The sequence below is a fragment of the Phyllobates terribilis genome, unplaced genomic scaffold, assembly GCF_046119375.1.
Source record: "Phyllobates terribilis strain yellow unplaced genomic scaffold, ASM4611937v1 Scaffold_5__5_contigs__length_657084704, whole genome shotgun sequence".
Classification (NCBI taxonomy): domain Eukaryota; kingdom Metazoa; phylum Chordata; class Amphibia; order Anura; family Dendrobatidae; genus Phyllobates; species Phyllobates terribilis.
The window spans coordinates 554,509,633-554,532,366 of record NW_027362765.1 but is presented as its reverse complement, the minus strand read 5'-3'; the positions used below and the strand labels follow the sequence as shown (position 1 = coordinate 554,532,366).

The window sequence follows — 22,734 nt, the reverse complement described above, 5'->3', positions numbered from 1 at the left end:
AACCAACGAGTGGACCTTCATGCGGTACGTGTGTGCCGTATTGCGCTGCTTCGAGTACTCCACCAATATGGCCAGCGTTGATAATGCCGTCATCAGCTTTACTATCCCACTTTCATGCCTGCTTGAAAAAATGCTTCAGGTGATAATTAGAGATGAGCGTTGTTCTACTCGAACTGTTCGCCAATCTCAAATTCGAGCTGTTTTGGGCGGTGTTCGAGTTGTTCGACGAACCCGAACGATTTGCAAAAAATTCGGCTGTTCGAGGTTATGTTCGATAACTGTTCGTGCACCAAAAGCTTGTCCTGCATGTCTGGCGCTATTTAGAGCACCAATCATGCAGGGATTGTCTGCCACTCATGGTGGTTGTGGCATTACAGTGATTGCCCAAATCGATGGGAACAGTGCCAACAGTGAAACATGAAAAGCCGGCAATTCAGCAGCGGCATACACCTGTACCCGACAATTTAGAACCGAAAGAATAGAGCTTCACACATAGATTAGATAGATATAAACATGTCAGTCACATATATATGAAGTACAGTGACAGTGTTGATTACTGTACTTGTCATTTAGCGTAAAGGATTTATCAAAAAAAATAATAGTGTTTTCATGCACCGTCTCTTTAAAAAAGCCGGCCGGCAATTCAGCAGCGGTACCCGACAATTTATAACAGAAAGAATAGAGCTTCACACATAGATTAGATAGATAGAAACATGTCAGCCACATATATAAGAAGTACAGTGACAGTGTTGCTTACTGTACTTGTCATTTAGTGTAAAGGATTTATTTAAAAAAATATTAGTGTTTTCATGCACCGTCTCTTTAAGAAAGCCGGCCGGCAATTCAGCATCTGTACCCGACAATTTATAACAGACAGAATAGAGCTTCACACATAGATTAGATAGATAGAAACATGTCAGTCACATATATATGAAGTACAGTGATAGTGTTGGTTACTGTACTTGTCATTTAGTATTAAAATAAAGGATTTATTATTAAAAAAAATTGGCGTGGGGTTCCCCTTAATTTTAGGCTCTAGCGGAGGTTAAGCAGACGGCTGGGGCAGATGTTTGAAGCCTGGGAAGGGGGTAATACCCACGGAGCTTCCCAGGCTACTAATATCAGCCCCCAGCTGAATTCATAGCCTTTACTAGCTATTAAAATGGGGGACCCCCCAAAAAAAATGATGTGGGGTCCCCCCTAATTTAATAGCTAGCAAAGGCTAGGCAGACAGCTGGGGGCTGATATTAATAGCCCAGGAAGGGAGCCATGAATATTGGCCCCCTCCCAGGCTAGAAACACCAGCCGTCAGCCGCCCCAGAAATGGCGCATTCATAGGATGCGCCAATTCTGGCACTTAGCCTCGCTCTTCCACGCTGCCCTGGTGCGGTGGCAGGGGGTAATAGGGTTGGGGTTGATGTCAGCTTATAATGCCAGCTGACATCAAGCCCAGGTTAGTAATGGAGAGGCGTCTATAAGACACCCCCATTACTAACCCCATAGTCAAAGTTAAAAAAAACACAAACACCCAGAATAAAGTCCTTTAATTGAAATAAAGACACAATCCTTTATTGTTCTAAATTAAACCATACTTACCATCACGCCCATTCCAGCTGAAGCCAACGATCTCCTGCAATAAAAGAAAAATAATAAAGCAACCTCATCCTTACCTTTCCATGGTTCCCACGACAGCTTCAGCTCTGCTACATCGAGATGACAGGCTGGACCGCAGCAGAACGCTGCCATCCAGCCTCTCATCCCGCAGACACTGAGAAGCGCAGGCTTGCTTGCGCTGCTCAGCGTCTCTCTGTGACGACATCCAGATGAGCCGAGTTCATGTCCAATGAACTCGGCTCACCTCATGCACGTCACTGACAGCGTGGGAAAATTCTCACGCTGAAGCGGTGAGTGCAGGAGAATTCTCCCACGCTGTCAGTGACGTACATGAGGTGAGCTCATGTCCAATGAACTCAGCTCACCTCCTGCACGTCACTGACAGCGTGGGAGAATTCTCCTGCACTCAGCGCTTCAGCGTGAGAATTCTCCCACGCTGAAGCGCTGAGTGCAGGAGAATTTTCCCACGCTGTCAGTGACGTGCATAAGGTGAGCTCATGTCCAATGAACTCAGCTCACCTCCTGCACGTCACTGACAGCGTGGGAGAATTATCCTGCACTCAGCGCTTCAGTGTGAGAATTCTCCCACGCTGAAGCGCTGAGTGCAGGAGAATTTTCCCACGCTGTCAGTGACGTGCATGAGGTGAGCCGAGTTCATTGGACATTAACTCGGCTCATCTGGATGCCCTCACAGAGAGACACTGTGGAGCGCAAGCAAGCCTGCGCTTCTCAGTGTCTGCGGGATGACAGGCTGGATGGCGGCGTTCTGCTGCGGTCCAGCCTGTCATCTCGATGTAGCAGAGCTGAAGCTGTCATGGAAACCATGGAAAGGTAAGGATGATGTTGCTTTATTATTTTTCTTTTATTTCAGGAGATCGTTGGCTTCAGCTGGAATGGGCGTGATGGTAAGTATGGTTTAATTTAGAACAATAAAGAATTGTGTGTTTATTTCAATTAAAGGACTTTATTCTGGGTGTTGTGTTTTTTTTAAATACTTTACTAGAAATTCATGGTGGTCATGTCTAATATTGGCGTGACCCCATGAATTTCGGGCTTAGGGCCAGCTGATAATGCCAAGCTGGCCCTAACCCCTTTATTACCCAGTGAGCCACCGCACCAGGGCCCTGGATGAGTTGGGTACAGCGCCAGAAGATGGCGCTTCTATGAACGCGCCATTTTCCGGGGTGGCTGCGGACTGCAATTTGCAGCGGGGGTGGCCCAGAAAGCTTGGGCCTCCCTGCGCTGCGGATTCCAGCCCCCAGCTGCCTAGTTGTACCTGGCTGGACACAAAAACAGGGCGAAGCCCCACGTCAATTTTCTTTAAATTATTTCATGAAATAATTAAGAAAAAAAGGGCTTCCCTATATTGTTGTGTCCGGCCAGGTACAAATAGGCAGCTGGTGGTTGGGGGCAGCCCGTTCCTGCCTGCTGTACCTGGCTGGACACAAATATAGTGCGAAGCCCCACGTCAATTTTTTTTAAATTATTTCAGGAAATTCATGAAATAATTAAAAAAAAATTGATGTGGGGCTTCGCCCTATATTTGTGTCCAGCCAGGTACAGCAGGCAGGAACGGGCTGCCCCCATCCACCAGCTGCCTATTTGTACCTGGCCGGACACAACAATATAGGGAAGCCCTTTTTTTCTTAATTATTTCATGAATTTCATGAAATAATTAAAAAAAATTGAAGTGGGGCTTCGCACTATATTTGTGTCCAGCCAGGTACAGCAGGCAGGAACGGGCTGCCCCCAACCACCAGCTGCCTATTTGTACCTGGCCGGAAACAACAATATAGGGAAGCCCTTTTTTTCTTAATTATTTCATGAATTTCATGAAATAATTAAAAAAAATTGAAGTGGGGCTTCGCACTATATTTGTGTCCAGCCAGGTACAGCAGGCAGGAACGGGCTGCCCCCAACCACCAGCTGCCTATTTGTACCTGGCCGGACACAACAATATAGGGAAGCCCTTTTTTTCTTAATTATTTCATGAATTTCATGAAATAATTAAAAAAAATTGAAGTGGGGCTTCGCACTATATTTGTGTCCAGCCAGGTACAGCAGGCAGGAACGGGCTGCCCCCATCCACCAGCTGCCTATTTGTACCTGGCCGGACACAACAATATAGGGAAGCCCTTTTTTTCTTAATTATTTCATGAATTTCATGAAATAATTAAAAAAAAAGTACGTGGGGCTTCGCCCTATTTTTGTGTCCAGCCAGGTACAACTAGGCAGCTGGGGGCTGGAATCTGCAGCGCAGGGAGACCCAAGCTTTCTGGGCCCCCCCCCGCTACAAATTGCAGTCCGCAGCCGCCCCAGAAAATGGCACGTTCATAGAAGCGCCATCTTCTGGCGCTGTACCCAACTCATCCAGGGCCCTGGTGCGGTGGCTCACTGGGTAATAAAGGGGTTAGGGCCAGCTTGGTATTATCAGCTGGCCCCAAGCCCAAAATTCATGGGGTCACGCCAGTATTAGACATGACCGCCATGAATTTCTAGTAAAGTATTTAAAAAAAACACAACACCCAGAATAAAGTCCTTTAATTGAAATAAAGACACAATTCTTTATTGTTCTAAATTAAACCATACTTACCATCACACCCATTCCAGCTGAAGCCAACGATCTCCTGCAATAAAAGAAAAATAATAAACCAACCTCATCCTTACCTTTCCATGGTTCCCACGACAGCTTCAGCTCTGCTACATCGAGATGACTGGCTGGACCGCAGCAGAACGCTGCCATCCAGTCTGTCATCCCGCAGACACTGAGAAGCGCAGGCATGCTTGCGCTCCTCACTGTCTCGCTGTGACGGCATCCAGATGAGCCGAGGTCATGTCCAATGAACTAGGCTCACCTCATGCACGTCACTGACAGCGTGGGAAAATTCTCACGCTGAAGTGCTGAGTGCAGGAGAATTCTCCCACGCTGTCAGTGATGTGCATGAGGTGAGCTCATGTCCAATGAACTCAGCTCACCTCCTGCACGTCACTGACAGCGTGGGAAAATTCTCCTGCAATCAGCGCTTCAGCGTGAGAATTTTCCCACGCTGTCAGTGACGTGCATGAGGTGAGCCGAGTTCATTGGACATGAACTCGGCTCATCTGGATGTCGTCACAGAGAGACGCTGAGCAGCGCAAGCAAGCCTGCGCTTCTCAGTGTCTGCTGGATGACAGGCTGGATGGCGGCGTTCTGCTGCGGTCCAGCCTGTCATCTCGATGTAGCAGAGCTGAAGCTGTCCTGGGAACCATGGAAAGGTAAGGATGAGGTTGCTTTATTATTTTTCTTTTATTGCAGGAGATCGTTGGCTTCAGCTGGAATGGGCGTGATGGTAAGTATGGTTTAATTTAGAACAATAAAGGATTGTGTCTTTATTTCAATTAAAGGACTTTATTCTGGGTGTTTGTGTTTTTTTTAACTTTGACTATGGGGTTAGTAATGGGGGTGTCTTATAGACGCCTCTCCATTACTAACCTGGGCTTGATGTCAGCTGGCATTATAAGCTGACATCAACCCCAACCCTATTACCCCCTGCCACCGCACCAGGGCAGCATGGAAGAGCGAGGCTAAGTGCCAGAATTGGCGCATCCTATGAATGCGCCATTTCTGGGGCGGCTGACGGCTGGTGTTTCTAGCCTGGGAGGGGGCCAATATTCATGGCACCCTTCCTGGGCTATTAATATCAGCCCCCAGCTGTCTGCCTAGCCTTTGCTAGCTATTACATTAGGGGGGACCCCACGTCATTTTTTTGGGGGGTCCCCCATTTTAATAGCTAGTAAAGGCTATGTATTCAGCTGGGGGCTGATATTAGTAGCCTGGGAAGCTCCGTGGGTATTACCCCCTTCCCAGGCTTCAAACATCTGCCCCAGCCGTCTGCTTAACCTCCGCTAGAGCCTAAAATTAAGGGGAACCCCACGCCAATTTTTTTAATAATAAATCCTTTATTTTAATACTAAATGACAAGTACAGTAACCAACACTATCACTGTACTTCATATATATGTGACTGACATGTTTCTATCTATCTAATCTATGTGTGATGCTCTATCTTTCTGTTCTAAATTGTCGGGTACCGCTGCTGAATTGCCGGCCGGCTTTTTTAAAGAGACAGTGCATGAAAACACTATTATTTTTTTAAATAAATCCTTTACACTAAATGACAAGTACAGTAAGCAACACTGTCACTGTACTTATTATATATGTGACTGACATGTTTCTATCTATCTAATCTATGTGTGAAGCTCTATTCTTTCTGTTCTAAATTGTCGGGTACCGATGCTGAATTGCCGGCCGGCTTTTTTAAAGAGACGGTGCATGAAAACACTAATATTTTTTTTAATAAATCCTTTACACTAAATGACAAGTGCAGTAACCAACACTGTCACTGTGCTTCTTATATGTGTGACTGACATGTTTCTATCTATCTAATCTATGTGTGATGCTCTATTCCTTCTTGTCTAAATTGTCGGGTACCGGTGTATGCCGCTGCTGAATTTGCCGGCTTTTTTAAAGAGAGTGTCTTCTGAGCAGTTTGTCAGCTTTTGGACACCTTTGCAGGTGTTTTCTATGTGTTTCTATGTGTTTTTGTTTGCCTGCCATTGGTTTTAACGGTGTTCGACGGTGTTCTAAGGTGTTCGACGAACAGTTCGACGAACAGTTCCTCGAACATCCCGGTGTTCGACGAACCGAACCGAACCCGAACACTACGGGGGTGGCTCAACACTAGTGATAATGGATGAGGTGGTGGCACAGGTGGAAGAGAAGGCAACAGGGATCATTCACATCATTCACATCCTTATCAGGCCAGTCATCCACACATGACTCGGAGGGTGGGTTTCTGTACCAACAGCAACCAGGTACACAACTTTCCAGGCAGGGGACAGTTTTGGAGGATAAGGAGGATGAGGAGGAAGAGAAACTGTGTTCACAGCAGGGTGGCACTCACAGCAGCTCACGGGCATCACTGGAGCGTGGCTGGGTGGATACAGAGGACCCAGACGATACACCTCCCACCGAGGACAGCTTGTCATTACTTCGGGGCATCTTGGCACACATGAGCCAATACACGCTGCTGTGCCTGCGCAATGACCACCGAGCTGCCTCGATTGTTACCAATGCTGATTACTGGGTGGCCACCCTGCTGGATTCCCGCTACAAGGACAACATACCATCTTTAATTCTGCCACTGGAGCGGGATTGGAAAATGCGAGAATACAAGTGTACACTGGTAGATGCACTACTGATGGCATTCCTAACTTACAGCGGGGGCTCAGTGGAAGAACAAGGCAGAGGAGGAGGAAGTCACCAACGCAGCTGGGGCACCGGCACCACCTCAGAATAGAGGGTTAGCCTGCCTGAAATGTGGAAAACCTTCCTCAGCATGCCACAACATCCGGCACCACCATCTGATATGGTCCATATAAGCAGGAGACAGCGTTTCAACACGTTGGAAGAGTACGTGTCCACACGTCTCCACGTACTGAGTGATGAGTCTGCCCTATGTAACTTTTGGGTCTCCAAATTGGACACATGGCCTGAGCTTGAACTTTACGCCTTGGAGTTAATAGCTTGCCCTGGGGCAAGTGTACTGTCGGAATGTGTGTTTAGCACAACAGGGGGTGTGATCTCAGACAGGAGCATCTGCATGTGCACAGCCAACGTGGGCAAGCTCACATTCATTAAAATGAACTAGGCGTGGATCCCACAGGACTTGTCCGAACCTTTGGATGAATAGAGAAGTATGCCACCCGCACCCAGCCTTTGTTATACTCCACTGCTGATTGTTCGTTCTATTTCCCATTTTCAATGTTTTGAGGACTCCCCAAATTTAAACAGACACAACAACAACAAAAAACAGAAACAGTGTTGGCTACCTCCTCTTCTTCCTCCTCCATCTACACCGTCACATCTACCTCCTCCTTAACCTCCTCCTCCACTTGAGTAGCTATCTTAAGTAGAGATGAGCGGTGTTCATAGTTACTTAGTTACATAGTTTATAAGGCCGAAAAAAGACAAGCGTCCATCCAGTTCAGCCTATTTCTTATGCACTGCAGCTATTCCGCAGCGTTGATCCAGGGGAAGGCAAAAAAAAACAAAAAACATGCGGTATAGGCCAATTTACATCACTGAGGAAAAATTCACTTCCCGACACCAATCTGGCAGTCAGATTGAATCCCTGGATTAATTAACTAAGCATAAGATGTAATTTTATTGTTCTCAAGAAAGGCATCCAGGCCTCTCTTGAACTCATTAAGTGAGTTGGACATCACCACTTCCTCTCCCAGAGAGTTCCAGAGTCTCACGGCTCTGACCGTAAAGAATCCCCTTCTACGCTGGTGCAGGAACCTCCTTTCCTCCAGACGCATAGTGTGCCCCCTCGTCTTTGTCACCATCCTTGGTATAAACAGGTTCGACTAGAACTGTTCGCCAATCTCAAAATCGAGCTGTTTTGGGCGGTGTTTGAGTCGTTCGATGAACGAGAACGATTTGCAAAAAATTCGGCTGTTCGAGGTTATGTTCGATAACTGTTCGTGCACCAAAAGCGTGTCCTGCATGTCTGGCGCTATTTAGAGCACCAATCATGCAGGGATTGTCTGCCACTCAGTATAATACCACAGCCATGGTGGTTGTGGCATTACAGTGGTTGCCCAAATCGATGGGAACAGTGCTCACAGAGAAACATGAAAAGCAGGCAATTCAGCAGCGGCATACACGGTACCCGACAATTTAGAACAGAAAGAATAGAACATCACACATAGATTAGATAGATAGAAACATGTCAGTCACATATATATGAAGTACAGTGACAATGTTGATTACTGTACTTGTCATTTAGTGTTAAAATAAGGGATTTATTAAAAAAAAAATTGGCGTGGGGTTCCCCGTAATTTTAGTCTCTAGTGGAGGTTAAGCAGACCGCTGGGGCAGATGTTTGAAGCCTGGGAAGGGGGTAATACCCACGGAGCTTCCCAGGCTACTAATATCAGCCCCCAGCTGAATACCTAGCCTTTACTACCTATTAAAATGGGGGACCCTCAAAAAAGTGACGTGGGGTCCCCCCTATTTTAATAGCTAGCAAAGGCTATGCAGACAGCTGGGGGCTGATATTAATAGCCCAGGAAGGGTGCCATGAATATTGGCCCCCTCCCAGGCTAGAAACACCAGCCGTCAGCCGCCCCAGAAATGGCTCATCGCTCTTCCCACTGCCCTGTAGCGGTGGCAGTGGGGTAATAGGGCTGGGGTTGATGTCAGCTTATATTGCAAGCATGCCTGCGCTTCTCAGTGTCTGCGGCATGGCAAGCTGGATGGCAGCGTTCTGCTGCAGTCCAGCCTGTCATGTGAATATAGCAGAGCTGGAGCCATCCTGGGAACCATGGAAAGGTAAGGATGATGTTGGTTTATTATTTTACTTTTATTGCAGGAGATCGTTGGCTTCAGCTGGAATGGGCGTGATGGTAAGTATGGTTTAATTTAGAAAAATAAAGAATTGTGTGTTTATTTCAATTAAAGGACTTTATTCTGGGTGTTTGTGTTTTTTTTTTAACTTTGACTATGGAGTTAGTAATGGGGGTGTCTTTTAGACGCCTCTCCATTACTAACCTGGGCTTGATGTCAGCTGGCATTATAAGCTGACATCAACCCCAGCCCTATTTCCCCACTGCCACCGCTACAGGGCAGTGGGAAGAGCGAGGCTAAGTGCCAGAATTGGATGCGCCATTTCTGGGGCGGCTGACGGCTGGTGTTTCTAGCCTGGGAGGGGGGCAATATTCATAGCACCCTTCCTGGGCTATTAATATCAGCCCCCAGCTGTCTGCCTAGCCTTTGCTAGCTATTAAAATAGGGGGGACCCCACATCATTTTTTTGAGGGTCCCCCATTTTAATAGCTAGTAAAGGCTAGATATTCAGCTGGGGGCTGATATTAGTAGCCTGGGAAGCTCCGTGGGTATTACCCCCTTCCCAGGCTTCAAACATCTGCCCCAGCCGTCTGCTTAACCTCCGCTAGAGACTAAAATTATGGGGAACCCCACGCCAATTTTTTTTTTAATAAATCCTTTATTTTAACACTAAATGACAAGTACAGTAATCAACACTATCACTGTACTTCTTATATATGTCACTGACATGTTTCTATCTATCTAATCTATGTGTGATGCTCTATTCTTTCTGTTATAAATTGTCGGGTACAGATGCTGAATTGCCGGCGGCTTTTTTAAAGAGACGGTGCATGAAAACACTGTTATTTTTTTCAATAAATCCTTTAACACTAAATGACAAGTACAATAAGCAACACTGTCACTGTACTTCTTATATATGTGACTGACATGTTTCTATCTATCTAATCTATGTGTGATGCTCTATTCCTTATTGTCTAAATTGTCGGGTACCGGTGTATGCCGCTGCTGAATTGCCGGCCGGCTTTTTCAAAGAAAGTGTCTTCTGAGCAGTTTGTCAGCTTTTGGACACCTTTGAAGGTGTTTTCTATGTGTTTCTATGTGTTTTTGTTTGCCTGCCATTGGTTTTAACGGTGTTCGACGGTGTTTGACGGTGTTCTAAGGTGTTCGACGAGCAGTTCCATGAACATCCCGGTGTTCGACGAACCGAACTGAACCCGAACACTACGGGGGTGGCTCAACACTAATCTTAAGGTGGTTTTGTAAAAACTTGTATTCCTCATAAAAATATCAGTTTTTTAACATATTTTCTAAGAATGCTACTATGTGTTTTTCCTCTTATCCCTTCCTAATTTATAGTAATAAATTGACTACTGTTATTTATGTCAGTGGTATCCCCCATTCAGATACTAGTCTGTCAGTGCTGACAGTGTTAAGTTGGCCATAAATCTTAGATGGCTATTGGCCGATTGATACTTCGGCACAAAATTCGGCTGACAGCCATCTCAGCTAACTCTACCATACACAGGTGCACTCAGCTGAATGAGGGCGCTTATGTTCTCTATAAGAAAGCCGTCGACTGCCACATTATCTCTGGTAGAACAATGCCATTGGGAGGCGAAAAATGGACCCGCGCAATCGACGTTTCCCCTGATCATAAACTGGCCAGTGCCCCCATACACGTTATGGCGGGTTCGACCAACACTAGCCTAATGTCTATGCAGATATTTAGACTGTGTAAGAACTGTGTACTGACAAATATGATTGTAACACCTGGTTTTCAAATTATTCATTTATTCACAAGAGTAGTAATAGATAAGAGAAAATGCTTTAGAATTTTTTTATGGACTGATGTCAGGAGTCACAGACAATGTTCATCTAATATGTAGGGGCAACTTAAAGTGTAACAATCATTTTCTAACCAAATGAGAAGAAATCCTGTGTTGAACACTTTGGTTTATGATTGGCTCTGCTATCGTCAATGAGTCTTACAAGCCATGTATGAGTTCATTAAAGGGCTATGAGTTTGCATATCTCTTACTCTGCTCTGCGACCAACACCCCCACTGATCAAAACTTCTAATAAGTCACTATGATACATCAGAAATGTAATAAAAAGATTGGTCACAGTATAAAATACCATATTGCCTTTACAGGGATATAATTAAAAATCAACTAGCCAGGTATATTGATCCCATTACTGTGGAGAACAAAGGCTCAGTTGAAATGGAGACTAATTGATTGGCCTTAAGATTTCATCCACCCACACAAACATCCCACACAATAGGAGAAAACTTCTTTCAAGTAGCATACATTGTTTTGTCAGGAAGAGTTATAGGTGCAGTTTGTCTTGAGCCCACAGGAGGTTCCTGTGAACTTTTTACAGTTCAGAAGTTTTCTTGATTTTTTTCTTACTATTTGCTGACAAACTGAAATACTTTGCTCTGCAAATATTGTCTTACCTTATCTGATGGGTTTGAAAGCACCTTTGATTTAGAAATTTTAAAGAGACATGAACAAAAACCTACAAAAAGTCATGCTATACTGCTACAGAGGCAATCATTCATAAACCCCAAAACTACAAATTACTATCAACTATTATTGGAAGCACGGTGGCTCAGTGGGTAGCACTGTTGCTTTGCAGTGCTGATGCCCTGGGTTTAAATCCCACTAAGGACAACATCTGCAAGTAGTTTATATGTTCTTCCCATGTTTGCATGGGTTTCCTCCGTGTATTCCAGTTTCCTACCAAACTTCAAAGACATACTGATAGGAAATTTAGCTTGTGATCCCTAAAGGGGACAATGATAATTACTGTATGTTTGTAAAGCGCTGTGGAATTTGATGGCGCTATTTAAGCAATGCATAGTAAATAAATAAAATTACCTTAACAGATTCAGTTTAAACAAATGTCAAAAAACAAGCTAAGACATTGCTGAACTGGAAATATACTGTATATAATTACCCTAATAGTGAAAATAATGCATCACCAGGCTTTTGCTATAAAATGCTGTACCACATATATGTACCACCACATAACAACCAAATAATACCACCATATTGGTCATTAACAAATACAACTGTGGTATATATAATAGCAGATATCAGTTGCATACGGGTGCTCTGTATACAGTGCTGCTTACCATTATTGGCACCCCTTAATTTTTTCCATAGACTGCACAATATATTCAGAAATAAATGGAAATGTACCAAAGTTATATCCTCAGGATTTTCTAATTAGTGGTCCAAAGTAATACAAGAATAAAACATTGTTTTTCAACTTCCATGTTGCAATTTCAAAAAATAAACAGAATAAACAACATGCACAGCAATAATGGCACCCCTAATTAATACTTGGTTGCACACCCTTTGGCATTACTGATAGCCTCCAAACGTTTCCTTTAGCCATCTACAAGCTTCTTGCACTTCACAGCTAGAATTTTCTCCCACTCTTCCTTTGCAGTTTGTTCAAGCTCTTGAATGCTTTCAGGGTTCTTTTTCCCAATGGCAGATTTCAGCTCGCCCCAAACATTTTCAATGAGATTGAGGTCAGCACTCATTGCTGGCCATTTTAGAGCAGTCTATTTTTTCTTTTTCAACCATTCCTGTGTACTACTTTTGGATGTGTGCTTTGGGTGATTGTCTTGCTGGAGGACCCATGATCTTCGACCCAAGTTTTCTTACACTGGATACGACATTTCGCTCTAAAATCTCTTGATAATTCTCTGATTTCATGATTCCTGTGATACGGTCAAGGCTTCCAGTACCAGACACAGCAAAGTAACTCCACAGCATTATGGATTCTTCACCATGCTTAACTGTTGGTAAGGTGTTCTTTTCCTTAGAAGCTTCATTGAATCGTCTGTAAACAAACTGTTGCTTTGCATTGCCAAAAAACTCACAGAACATTTTCCTAGAAGGATTATGGTCTGTCATGGTACTCTTTGAAAAAGATCAGTCGTTCCTTTTCATGTCTTTTCTTCTGAAATGGTTTCTTCCTTGGCCATCACCCATAAAGCGCTGCTTAGTTTAGTGTGCAGCATATGGTACTTGTTGAAACCATGACCCCAGACTGTTCCAGGTTGGCCTTCAGGTCTTTGGATGTTTGATGTGGTGTTTTCTCTACTATTCGCACCAACCTTCGAAGACATCTCTTGTCAATTTTCCTCTTTCCCCCATGTCCAGGGAGGTTCTTGACGGTTCCATGCTTGGCAAACTTCTTAATAGCATTGCGCACTGCTGAAACTGGGATAACAAGGTCTTTGGAGATTCCTTATACCCTTTGGAAGTCTTGTGTTTGCTAACAATACCAGTTCTGATGGCCTCAGACACCTCCTCTGTCTTCACCATTGTGACAAAGGAACAGGGCCTACCATGTGACTTTTTAAAACACTGAAGTCATCATTCATTGCCTAATTCATGTTATATGGGCACCGATAATTAATCACAGGTGAATCTCTTTTGTGATTTACCACTGGTGAGTCAAAATGTGCATTCATACTAGATTAATGTAAAGGGTGCCAATACCAGTGACACAGCAAGGTGTAGGTTTTTCTATTTTTCCCTCCAAATGTTTTTTGTTTTAAATTATTGTTTATCATTTGCTCTTTTGTATTTAACACAAGTGCTCTATACAAAAAACTGTTTCACTTGATTCATTTTTTTCAGCCGATATTCCATATTATGTACCGTATTTTTCGGACTATAAGATGCACTTTTTTCCACCCAAATTTGGGAGGAAAATGGGGGGTGCGTCTTATGGTCCGAACGTAGCTTACCATAGAGTTGCAGTGGTGATGGAGCGTTATCGCAAGAAGCAGGGTTCCTCCGTTCCCTCCTTCGGGAACCCCGCAGTTGCAGCAGAAGAGGTGAGATGCTACGGGGCCAGTGTCGGCAGTGATGCAGAGCGGCATGCGCTGCTTCTCCTGCGGCTGTGGCCATCTTCCGTGAACTACAGGAAAATGGTCGCCCGAGCTGGCACATGTGCAGACTAAGAACTTTGTGGCCATTTCCCTGAGGCCCACAGCTTCAGGAAGATGGCCACCAAGATCCCAGTCTATGCATGTGCCGGCTCGGGTGGCCATTTTCCTGTAGATCACGGCTCCAGGAAGATGGCCGTGGCCGCCGGAATAGGGGCGTACGCCGCTCTGCCAGACTGCTGACAGCCAAACCCGGCCCCGCAGCATCTGCATCTCACTGCTTTTGCTGCCGCCGCCGGGTTCCTGAGGGAGGGAGGAGGGCCCTCCCTGCTTCCTGCGATCCCGCTCGACCACCACCGCAACCCCCCCACTGCTTGGGCACCCCCTCCTCCCACCCAGGGTCCACAGCATTCCTCCACTTCCACCGGTTTCCTGAGGGACCCAGCCTCCTGTGACCCCCGCTCCACTGCCCCCTAGGCAAGATACCTATTCGGACTATAAGACAGACGCCCATCTTATAAAAAATGTTTTTTCCTATTTTCCGGGTGCGTCTAATGGTCGAGTGCGTCTTATAGTTCGAAACATACGGTACTTAAACTTCATGGGTGCCAATAATGATGAGTAGGACTGTATGTGTATTATATACTGATAAATCCAGTAACTCATCGGTCTCTCTTTGTGCCCCTATGCAATAATTATTTGTCCCCCTTTGCAGTCCCATACAATAACTATGTTCCTATTTGTTCTCCTTTCTTCCTTGACAGACTGGTATGTCATATTAGTGATGGCCTCCATTATGCCCACCGATGCTTCAATTTTTAATAAAAAAAAAAAAACAAATTCACCTCACTTCACATCCTCGACTGGCTACGAGACTCTCCTTTTTCTTCTTACATCCACTGGCCAGGTGCAGGTCGAATGATTATGTGACATCATGGCACTGCCATACCTCCTCCGCATACTCCCGAGCTCTGGTAAGTCATCAGTGCTAGAGACAGGACAGGGAGTCAAGGCTTTTTGCTCCACCACTGTGTTCAGTTATATCCAAGTCATAAAAATTTAGATACAGCTAAAGGCGATGTCTCCCCATGGATGGCCCTGGTCATGGTCGCTTCCTCTGCAGTTGTGCCCTTGCATACAGACCACCAGTACTTTATTCCTGGAAAACCTTTGACCTCAAGCACAATTTCCACAGTAGATACTGAAGTGCATGTATTGAAATGCTCCTTGCTTAAAAAACCTTGGAAAAGTCTTATTGCATGAGCCATGTATGTAAGTGAATGGAAACTAGGGCCCTGATTCATAATTTGTATTTTTAAAGTGACTTTTCTTTTTTGCCTTCTAATATTTGTTGCCGACTTTTGCGCCAAATTCTGTAAAATGGTACACTCGGGTTGATGCATAGTTTCCAAAACCAAATGCATGTTTTATCTGTTTTTGTGTCTTTTCAAAGACCCAAGCAAAATCTACAATGGAATGGTTCAAAAATAAACGTATCCAGGTATTAGAATGGCCAAGTCAAAGTCCAGACCTGAATCCAATCGAGAATCTGTGGAAAGAGCTGAGAACTGCTGTTCACAAACGCCCTCCATCCAACCTCAATGAGCTCGAGCTGTTTTGCAAGGAAGAATGGGCAAGAATTTCAGCCTCTCGATGTGCAAAACTGATAGAGACATACCCCAAGCGACTTGCAGCTGTAATCGCAGCAAAAGGAGGCGCTACAAAGTATTAACTCAAGGGGGCCGAATAATATTGCACGCCACACTTTTCAGTTTTTAATTTGTTAAAAAAGTTTAAAATATCCAATAAATTTCATTCCACTTCACGATTGTGTCCCACTTGTTGTTGATTCTTCCCAAAAAAATTAGAATTTTATATCTTTATGTTTGAAGCCAGAAATATGGCAAAAGGTAGAAAAGTTCAAGGGGGCCAAATACTTTCACAATGCACTGTATATTGAGCAAACTTGGTAAAAGGAGCCAATGGATAGATAAATATGATGCAAACAAAAAAGTTTGTAAAACACTAAAAACCAGGAGCAAATGCAATAATGAATAGGGCTCATTATCTTCAAGAAGCAATTTTAGGGAAGAACACATTCATACATACGACATCCGATCCAAATATATATTTTTACTTTCTCTATATTTGTTTTATTAAAGATTCTTCATTTTTACAACATCATGCATCCTTACATGTCATATCAAAGTGCATCTATCGGATACTTACTTATTGTTCATGTGTCAAGGTGAACAGAGTACATGTGGTTTCTTTTGTCTGTTAGCTCTTTAGTCATTTGAAACTTCCACCACTGTCCACCTTGTTTGTATACCATACTTCCATTGTGCCTCAAATTTAGAGTAACTGTCATTTTAATTTTTTGTTTCATATATCAATAGTATACAGTATATGAAAATATACAACTTTGTAATATATATTTATCAGAGAAATCTGCTATTTTCTCCTCCAGGACTGATCTTTCAATCTCAATACATGGGTAAAATCTGTATTCAATGAAGGCATTTTGCCATTACTAAGCTGACAGTTCGTACTTTTACAGTTTTACGGATGGAGGAGATTGAAGCAGATACAGACATTCTGCTGTAAGGTCTCCTTAGGTAACACTTTCAGTTCTCTGTAGAACTCTACGAGCACAAACTGTCTTCTAATCTCAGCAATGGGAAAGTCTCTATTCACTAAATACAATTTTTACCCATGAATTGAGAATTAATGTGGTTGATTCCTAATTTTGTTCCAATCCTTCCGGGTTATATACAATAGAGGATTGTGTTTGGTCTATTCTGTCAGTTGTCCATGTGATGTGTGTAGCAGGATGGGTAAGTAGCAGGTTGGCAACATTTGCTGTTCTAACATGGTTAGCGCATAATTTGATGTATGTTGAATCCAATCATGGATAATTTAGGCTAAGGATGCAAGGTTATGAATTCTGGTATTTAGGAAATGAATCCTTCCTTCTAGTTTCCGGTGTTGTAAGCAATTCTTGACTTTTTTCCTCTATATATAAATGTTAAGTATGGATAGTTTGTAAGTCCCTCATCTTTTGGGTTTAGATAGATAGGAAAAAAGTGAAGAAGGTATGGCAACTTTGGGAACATCCTATGAAGGATGTAGTGAAATGTTTCCAGGATGCTCTAATTGTCTTATGTATGGTTCAATATTAGCTTTGTATAATTTTTGTCGATATCTAGTGATCTGTACCCTCAAGTATTTATGAGAGTTGTCTGCCATCTTTTTGTATGTTGGATTGTCCATATTTTTTAAGTGCCATTAATAGTAATGCTTCTGTTTTTGACCCATGTATCTGTAGCGCCCCGAGGGCTCGGCCGCTACAGGGGTATTGCACCTCTGCCAGAGGTGTGATATTCCACTCCCGGGTAAGGATGGAGTATGGACCAGGGCTCAGTTAGCTGCATACAGCACACACACCTCATTTCCGAGGGACAGTTCAACGGTGCTCCCACTAGACACCAATGCAGGCACGACAGAATCTGTCCCTGGCTGGAGTGGAGAGGGGGGAGGAAAACCCAGTGATGTAGGAGCAGGAGGGGACAGTTCCTGAGCGTAGGCAGGAGCCCATTGGTTGCTGGTCACCTGGGCTCATGCTTTAGGAGGAAGGTATAAAAGGTGGGCACCATCTTAGATGGGAGAGAGAGAGAGTGAGAGCAGAGTCTGTTCAGTCAGAGGAGAAGACAGGGAGCAGAGGCTCTGTAGGAGCTCTCCTCGGGAGTGGGCCTAGAGAAAAGGCCAAGAAAGGAGGAAGAGAAGGAACAGGAGAAGAAGGAACAGAAAAGGAGGAGGAGAGATAGAGAAACAGAAGGGCTCAGGAACAAGAAGGTGGAAGGGACCCTAATCACCCATGAGAATACCGGGTGAAGGGTCAGGCAGATTAAGGGTACCGGATCCCAAGTTGGTGGAGGAGAAACAACCCTCAGCCAAAGACCGGAGGTCGTGATCATTTATTGGTGCGACACCTCATCAAACCTGCTAGGAAGGCACCATATAGGACAGCGGGGAACAGGGCCCACGTTTACCCTCGCAGATCCGCGGCAGCTGGACAGAAGTGGGTCACTGGTGAGGCAGGCCAGAGAAAGGACAAAAGGGGGTCCTGAGCCAGACTTCTGAACTGCCTGGGAGTTGACCGAGCCCCACACCTGGTGGACGCAGCACGGCTCGGGCGGTCACTATCTGTACAGAAGTGACCCGGAGCACATGAACTGTGAGTAAAAGACATTGGATTGCAGTACGTTGTCTGTGTACTTTCTCGCTTCTCCAGCACTACCGGTACTGGGACTCCCTGCACCATCACCCCATCATCCATTGCACAACCCTGGGGCTACACTCTTCCCGTGGGGAGTTAAACAACCTCAGCTGCGTACACCATCAGCCTCAGTGGATTACCTTGCAGCGGCGGTTCATAATAACCGCAATCCACGGGTGGCGTAGTCGGACACACCAACAGCGCGTCGCAGACTACCAATGGTCTGACCACCCTGAGCCACGGAACCGGGTTGCCACTACTACCCCCATCGTTTCCCGATTGCCCGGCTCCGAGTGCCCCACGGCCCAGGGGGCGAGTCATATCAACTGGCATAGTGCCTATAGAATTCTTAATAATTTTTTGAATGAAATCTGAGAGAAAATGAAGTACAGTACATTGCTTATGAACTTCTGTAGCAGTGATGTTATAGCTCCTTAGCAATGATACACCTGTGTGCATAAGCTGTAATACTGCAAATTTAGGCCACTTTCACATATCTGTATTCATAAGATAAAGCTAGTGGAACCTAAAGAAAGTAAAAGTTTAAAGGAAACACATCTCTTCTGTATTTTGGACCCACTCTTGATTATGGGCATACTTAAAAATAGTTTTTGAAGGAATTATGAAGTGAGAATTAAATGAAATATTTTGGAGAGCTAACCACAGATCTTCCATGGATGTGGGTTTGCACAAATCCTTCTACATGTTCATGTAATCCCAGACAGACTGGGTGATAGTGAGATCAGGGCTCTGTGGTGGCCATATCATCACATCCAGGGCTCCTTGTTCTTCTTTATGTTGAAAATAGTTCTTAATGACATTGTATGTTTGGGATCATTGTCTTGCTGGAGAATAAATTTGGAGTCAATCAGACGCCTCCCTGATGGTATTGCATCTTGGATAAATTTCTGCTTGTATTTCTTAGCATTCAGGACATCAAGAAATGGGCAACATTGAGGACCGTAGGCATTGCAGATGAAAGACACATCATGCTTACTTTCCTTCATTGTTGTAAGATGGACATCACCTAAGAACTGATAGCAACTAGTGAGACCCAGCAACACCCATCTTTCAAAAATTGTGTACAAGGACCTAAAAAAATTGATGCTGCGTTGAAGATCATATATTGATTTGCTTTAGATTTCTCTTTCTGTTCAATCACATTGCATTTTGTTAATTTATAAAAATAAGCCATTAAAACTTCTATTTTTGGAAGCATTCTTACTTTGCATCATTTTTTTCCACATATGCCTAAAACGTTTCCATAGTATTTTACATACACTGTATTTGTGTACTGTATACATATTGTGTGTATGTGGGTATATGTGTGTGTATATATATATATATACACTGCTCAAAAAAATAAAGGGAACACTTAAACAACAGAATATAACTCCAAGTACATCAAACTTCTGTGAAATCAAACTGTCCACTTAGGAAGCAACACTGATTGACAATCAATTTCACATTCTGTTGTGCAAATGGAATAGACAATAGATGGAAATTATTGGCAATTATCAAGACACCCTCAATAAAGGAGTGGTTCTGCAGGTGGGGACCACAGACCACATCTCAGCACCAATGCTTTCTGGCTGATGTTTTTGTCACTTTTGAATGTTGGCTGTGCTTTCACACTCGTGGTAGCATGAGACAGACTCTAAAACCCACAGAAGTTGCTCAGGTAGTGCAGCTCATCCAGGATGGCACATCAATGCGAGCTGTGGCAAGAAGGTTTGCTGTGTATGTCAGCTTAGTGTCCAGAGGCTGGAGGCGCCACCAGGAGACAGGCCAGTACATCAGGAGACGTGGAGGGGGCCGTAGGAGGGCAAGAACCCAGCAGCAGGACCGCTACCTCCGCCTTTGTGCAAGGAGGAACAGGAGGAGCACTGCCAGAGCCCTGCAAAATGACCTCCAGCAGGCCACAAATGTGCATATGTCTGCACAGACGGTTAGAAACTGACTCCATGAGGGTGGTATGAGGGCCCGACGTCCACAGATGGGGGTTGTGCTCACAGCCCAACACCGTGCAGGACGCTTGCCATTTGCCACAGAGCATCAGGATTGGCAAAGTCGCCACTGGCGCCCTGTGCTCTTCACAGATGAAAGCAGGTTCACACTGAGCACATGTGACAGACGTGACAGAGTCTGGAGACGCCGTGGAGAGCGATCTGCTGCCTCCAACATCCTTCAGCATGACCGGTTTGGCAGTGGGTCAGTAATGGTGTGGGGTGGCATTTCTTTGGAGGGCCGCACAGCCCCCCATGTGCTTGCCAGAGGTAGCCTGACTGCCATTAGGTACTGAGATGAGATCCTAAGACCCCTTGTGAGACCATATACTGGTGCGGTTGGCCCTGGGTTCCTCCTAATGCAGGACAATGCCAGACCTCATGTGGCTGGAGTGTGTCAGCAGTTCCTGCAAGATGAAGGCTTTGAAGCTATGGACTGGCCCGCCCGTTCCCCAGACCTGAATCTGATTGAGCACATCTGGGACATCATGTTTCGCTCTATCCACCAACGTCACGTTGCACCACAGACTGTCCAGGAGTTGACGGATGCTTAAGTCCAGGTCTGGGAGGAGATCCCACAGGAGACCATCCGCAACCTCATCAGGACCATGCCCAGGCATTGTAGGGAGGTCATACAGGCACGTGGAGGCCACACACAATACTGAGCCTCATTTTGACTTGTTTTAAGGACATTACATCAAAGTTGGATCAGCCTGTAGTGTGTTTTTCCACTTTAATTTTGGGGGTGACTCCAAATCCAGGCCTCCATCGGTTAATAAGTTTGATTTTCATTGATGATTTTTGTGTGATTTTGTTGTCAGCACATTCAACTTTGTACAGAACAAAGTATTCAATGAGAATATTTCATTCATTCAGATCTAGGATGTGTTATTTGAGTGTTCCCTTTATTTTTTTGAGCAGTCTATATATATATATATATATATATATATATATATATATATATATATATATATATATATATATTTGCTAAACACACATACTGTACACACATGTAGCATATCTATCTTTGAACAATGCATGGTGTCTTTTATATAAGATTGAGGCTAGTTGACCTTAAGTGTCCTATTAATTATCATTACCCCTATGGTGAAGCAGATGTCTATAAGATGTTCTTACTTTTATTGTACAACTTTAGATTTACATCTCAAAGATCTTTTACATTTGCAAATTAGGAGAGCATTCACAATGATCAATGATCCTCTCAACCCAGAAGCATTCTTCTAGAGTTGTCTTTTCAGACCTCATTTATAGCTATTATTCCTGCTAAATGTGCCTGAATTTGCAAAAGTTCTCTGAAGTTTCACAATAATTCATGTTTTGTAGTTATCCTTTTTCTTATCAGAAAAAAAATATATATAGCATGAGAAAGGCACCATATAAAGAGCTAAAACGTATCTTGTATGTGTGAATAATGGATCTTTTAATTTTTTCACTAACTGGATGTGTCTCTTGATGGGCTTCAATAAAATGGCGCTGATAATGTCGCATGCGCAGATTGATCTTCTGGCAGTCCTTGGAAAAATGGCGCCGATAGAGATCATGGCTCGTCATTAATTATTACACAGTTTGGGGGCGACTGTAAGAGCCATTATACAGTTTGGGGCTTACTGTAGGGGCCATTATTAAACATTAAGTGGGCACTAAAGAAACATTACTGTTATTGGGGCACTCAGAGTCAAAGAAGCAAAATGCAGACACTGTTTTCAAGGGCATTTTCACAAGGCTTTAAAATTTTCTAGCGGGCAATTCTACCATCTAGAAGGCACAAAGGAGGCATTATTATTATGTAAGGGGCACAGTGGTGGGCATTATAATGTGGGGCAGCAAGAGGAGCACTGTTACTCTGCCAAACAGTAGGTGCAGTAATAAGGTCACATACGTATGGCAGCAGTGGCTCAGTATTGGGGTATCAGCAGGATGAGGCATTTGTGCAGGTTGGGAATAGTTGGGGACGGTGCTGGAAATGTGGGAAGTCAAATGTATCTTTGTTGTAATCTTTGCAGACGTGTCCTAGCTGGAAGAAGTGGCCATGTCGGTCTGGCCCAGATGGAAAAGACGTGAAAAGTGAACGACTCCACCAGAAAGAACGTCATGTGTAAATCACTACCTGTAACTGTACTGTAATCACTTGTATGTTCCACAGGACTGGTATCTACCCAGGGCCGGCGTCAGCACCCGGCGCACCCGGGCAAATGCCGGGGCCCTGAGCAGGCAGAGGGGCCCACTGGCGGTCACGCACCCCGCTGGGCTATGGGCGGAGGAGAGCGGTGTCAGCGCCTGCCCTTCTCCCCCGCTTGCTCAGGGCCCCGGCAGCCGGATACTTACCTCTCCTCGTGCCTCCGCAGATCCGCTGTCTTCCTGCTCTACGCTCCCTGTGACGTCTCAGGTCAGAGGGCGCGGTGACGTCTTTACACCGCGCCCTCCCCTGAGCCGTCACAGGGAGCGCAGAGCGGGAAGATACCGGCGTCGCTGGAGTCCAGACCAGAGCAGCGGCAGCAGGTAGCAGG

General features: G+C 44.6%; 1 long non-coding RNA gene across 1 annotated transcript in view; it reads left to right on the top strand.

The window, feature by feature from the left end:
- LOC141271331 (uncharacterized) overlaps positions 1-15,736 on the top strand; it is a 39,862-nt gene extending 24,126 nt beyond the window's left edge. The window contains exons 2-3 of the long non-coding RNA XR_012321897.1: positions 14,686-14,895; positions 15,375-15,736. This is a non-coding gene — a long non-coding RNA (uncharacterized lncRNA). The remainder of the gene's footprint in view (positions 1-14,685; positions 14,896-15,374) is intronic.
- The last annotated feature ends 6,998 nt before the right edge of the window (positions 15,737-22,734 follow it).